Raw genomic sequence first — 5296 nt, 5'->3', positions numbered from 1 at the left:
ACTTTATGGAGCTTGTATATACTAATGTTATTAATCTCTGTTGTTATGTTCATCTTTAGTTCCTTCAGGGTGTGTGGCCTCTTTTTATAGAACTTTCCTTTAAGATAACCCCACAGAAAGAATTCTGGGGACGTCAAATCGGGTGAATGTGGGAGCCATAATCCTTTAGAGATGATACGCTTGCCAAAAAACTTGAGTAAGAAATGCATGTTTTCATTAGATATTGACATGTGGCACTGTCCTGCTGGACCAACAATCACAGTCATCTTCTTCAAGAAGCGCAATAAATTAAATAAGTGAATAGTATTGTGTCTTGGTACACAATACTATTCACTATAGTTTTAAAGAAACTGGGGCCAACTATTTGACAATGTGGTACGGTATAACACACTACCATTTTCTGATAATGTAAGGGGTTTTCATGTAATACATGTTGATTTTCAGGTTACCAAATTGTAGTAATTTGACTGTTTACATAGCCACTAAGGTGAAACCACGTATCATCAGCGAAGAAAACAGGGTCAAACTCTGCAGTTCCATGGTTGTCAACGACTGAAACCATGAACAGTACACTATGGGCTTTTCTTTATCTGGCTCCTTCAATTCCTAAACACTGCAAACATGATATGCATGAAAGTGTAACTGCTTCATTGCTCTCTGACCACATCCATATGAAAAGTTAGAGTGCACTGATAGTCTCTTCAAGCTTTTTGTATGCGAATGCTGCATCACACTCTTAACCTCAGCCACTTTAACATCAGTCAAAATGGCCGGTCCTCCTGTTCTCATCTTGTCTGCAACTGATCCTCATTCTCTAAAAAGGGCGATTAATCGCATTATGGTTGAACTGTTAGGCACTGCCACATCTGGATATTACCCACAAAATTCATCTGCCATAAATACATAAGAACGTCTAGAAAAATAATGTTCAATAATGAAAGCTCGTTGTTCTTTGGAAAGCGACATGTTTACAAAGTACTACAGCTAGCTTCTTGTGATCAATACTCTTCAGAATGGCATCCAGGTTTGTTGTTGTTGTTAATACCCATGGTGCTATCTTGCGGTAGCCGATAGAAATTTTTCAACTATACTGCTATTTGTAGACACTTTAATTTTGATGTGATTGACTTTTGGATCTCTCTGTATGATAAATCAGACTGGCACTGATATGTGTTTTTTTTATACCATTACAATCGGTAAGGATACATGATACGTCACGGCCTGTAATAACTGTACAGAAAAACAATAGAATTATAACTTAATATTGTAATCTACAGCTTATTCATTAATGATTCTAACTATCAATAATACTGTAAATTATACTTTTTACAAAAAAATTATTAAAATAAATTAAAGTACATTTTTTTATAATCGTATGTTATTTAAATATTCATGCGTTACAAAATAATTGTTTTTTCTTATTTGATTTAATATTGAAATTATAAATACTTATTCCTTTATCTGAGCATTTACATTTCCTTCACGCTGTTTCTGCGCTGTTCCCACCTTCGTACTCATCAGTGCTTTCAATTTCTGTAGAAGTCATGTTGTCGCTGGTGGTATCATAGCTTTAGCTTACTATGGGCGATTCGATAGTCTCCTTCAGTGGGCGTTGCATATCCCAGTAATATTTTTCTATTTACAAGCAGTGTTAGATTTTTTTTGCCAGTGTTATACATCGATTGATGCAATTTTGTTTTTGCAAAGTCTATCAACATCTTGGATAAATATAGTACTTCGAACAACCCAGTTTTTGACATTTGCTCAAATCAATTTTATTGGATTCAGCTCGTGATGATACAAAGAGTCGTAAAATGTGACCAGCGTTACTAAGATTTTGTCTACTGAAAAATCTTCAAATGACGCATTATGTTCTTTAAGTATTTCATAAAGTTCTACTTTAAGATTGGTTTCACGGATAGGAATCCCATGTGAATTCAGCCAGTCTTGCATATAAATTTTTTTTTTATTATTATGTATTGGCTACTTACTAGTTAGATATATTACTTTTAGATTAGCAGCTTTTGTATAAAATAATTTAAGATAAATTTTTACGTACCTGCTAACATTGCTATGATACTAATTAAATTAATTTTTCTGCCTACTGAGTGAATCTTTGTTAACTTAAATTAAATGCTCATTAATATTTTTTTTGAAATTTAATTACTAAAGTAAAACAACATTATTTAAATAAATGAAATATTTTATCATTCTCTATATTTCCAATAACACTGCTCTTGTTTAACATTTTCATCACTTATATACACATACATGACTGTAATAGGGTACACCTATATTTAGATGGGAAACTTTGATTTTCCTATACACTGAAAAACCTGCATTTTGAAACCTCATAGCATGATGTTGAGTATATACTTATTATCTATAAAAACCTACTTATTTAAAGTAATCAAGCTCAAAGAAAGGCAATGTTGAGATTTCTTTCTTTTTCTCACCTAGGAAAACATAGAGTGATGCTATTCAATTACTGAGTAGTAAGTTATGTCTGAGTGAATCATTGAATCAATGCGTTTGTTTATAGGCCAATTCCTTTTTTCCCTTTTATTTATTAATCTTTATTATATTGTACCCTATTTTTAAAGTTGAGTACAAACAAATGAAAAGTTAATTTATTTAATTTTTATTTACAAATTCATTTTATTATTTTTTATATTTGAAATTCATTTTTTATAATTAGGCGAGTGGGATTTGGCAGACCATTTGGGATCGGATCCTTTTCCTGACGCCAACATACAAAAAGGATTAAGTATATTAATATGAAGGATGTGAAGAATGTCGTTTTGACCTGGATATGACCCTGGAAAACCTCCGGATAAAAACCACTCCTCTACGAAGGTTGATTATTTTTTTCTATTTAAAAAAATGCTGGAAAAAGTATTGTATGACATTCCCGGATATTAATAATAAAAATTAAAAGACTTAGAAAAAAAAACAGAATATAATTTTTTAGAGATGGAATAAATTTTAAGAAATATTTCTGTAAAAATATTCATTTATTGGTTAAGGTTAAGAATTTAAATAAATATATTTAACAATTCCTATATACTACGCAGATTTCTGTAGTCTTAGTTCTGTTTGAAATTTATGTAACTAAATTACAATTTAATTTATGCAAAATTAAATTTTAAAAGCTATATCTAATTTATGAGTTCATAAAATTATAATTATAAATTTATAAGATGAATTACAATTTTTTTTAAATTTGCTTATTTTGATAGGATGGATTTTGACTTCATTATTATAAATACATTTTTGAGGTTCATCTATTTTTCTATGTACATATATTCTACAAAAAAACTATTAATTATTGTATTCTTTGTACATCTTCTAGCAAAAAAATCTTGATATTTGAAATTTCAGAGAAAGGAGATCATTCTCAATACTCCTAGAAGTTATACGTGTTTTTTAACATTATGTATATAATATAAAACTGAAAAAGAAGCTGTCTAGAAGAATGTCTTATTATATTGAACTACAAATTAAAAATTATTACCATAAACTAAGAATGGATTTTGATATGTTGCTTTTCAATTAATTAAAAGTTAATTTATCTATTTATTTTGAAATGTCATCAAGTATTACCATCATTACCACCATAGATGACAACAGAATGTGGTGAAACTTCAACTAAAGTTGTTTAAACTTCATGTTTAACTTCATGGATCTATAGAAACTGATTTATTATCCATAGCTAATATAATTTACTTATTCTGTGAGATGCTCTAATGTTTAGAACCAACATATGATAATGTGATGCAGTTTATTCTATTAACCAGGAATATTTTATTTTTTAAAAGAACATTTTCAAAATATTTAAGTTAAGATATAGTAATTATACAAATTATCAAGATGATACTCACCTAGTTTATGCTGATGTTGTTACTCAAAGTTGTCAATTTAATTTACATAAAGTACATATGTTAATTAATATATATCAGTGAAAACCTCATAAAAATAGAACTGTGCCCAAGACCTAGACACAAGGAAGGAAAATAAAACTTTCCCTCCTTGGTCAGGAAAGACTTAACATAAATTGTAATAACCTTATTTGTAATTGTGTATGTGTGTGTATGTATAGATATACATGCTAGTATATATCTTGCTAGTTTATTTCATTATAATTGAATTCCATTTTGTGATTTATTAATTTATATTACACTTCAATCTATATACATTACACTTTTCCAGGCAATAAATTTCTCTATTATTTTTTTTTTCTATCAATGATTTCCACATTTCTTTTTATAAATTTTCCTTTTTTTTAATTTCAAGTTTTTTCTAATTTTTTTTAATTAGATGCTTAGCCATACTTGAAAATTTTTTTGTTCTGTTCTTATTCGCTCTGTAATGTTTTAGAATCATCCTTTTAAAGGATTTGTTTGTCTTTCCTGTGTATATCATCTTATTTACATGTCATTTTTTATTTATACACCACAGAAATTATATAAATCTTTTTATTCTGAAATTTTTTTTATTTTGAAAAACTATTTTTGGGTTTAAAATCAAACTGTATTTATCTTTACTACAAATATCTGGTAATTTTCAATTTAATCATTAAGGTAACTGTATGTAACAGGAGTATATTATTTTATGTATATTTACAGGGTCATACCAATTTTCTTTAACTATTTTATTTATATCATTTATTTCTTATTTAATTTTATTTTCAAAGTTGTACATTCTGAGATTCAAATTCTAGTAAAAGTTACTTATTTCTGTAAGACAGAATATATTAAGATTTGAATACTAAGACAATAGACACCAGTGTACTTTGGTGGTTGGAGTTTACATTTTTATGCTCTTTTTATTATATTACAATAAGCATAATTTTTATAACAAATTATAAATAATGTTATAAAAATAAGTATGCAAGAATGGTGTATATCGATATACACCAAAATAATAGAGAAACTGAAATTTCCTTTAGAAGTGTTTATTATATAAATTTAAAGAAAAATATTAACCTCAGAGTTCAATTAAGATGGCCTGTAGAATTAGCAAAACTTTTAATTAACCATTCAGTCTGTTTCTGGGCAAGGTTATACACAGTTTCCTTTTAACAAAATTTGTATTTAAAAAAATTAGTAATGATGAAAATGCTATCTAGGTGAGTGTTATCATTTTATTTTCTGTAGTTTAAATAATTAAATCACTTTATTAATAGAGACAGTGTATTCAACAAATTAAATTAATATTTTAGACAATATATTTAATTATAATACAACCAAAAACTTATTAAAATGCCATAATTTTATATAAAAAAATTAAAAACATA

This window comes from Lycorma delicatula, chromosome 5 (assembly GCF_047948215.1).
Source record: "Lycorma delicatula isolate Av1 chromosome 5, ASM4794821v1, whole genome shotgun sequence".
In the NCBI taxonomy this organism is placed as follows: Eukaryota; Metazoa; Arthropoda; class Insecta; order Hemiptera; family Fulgoridae; genus Lycorma; species Lycorma delicatula.
Note: the sequence above shows the minus strand (reverse complement) of the source record.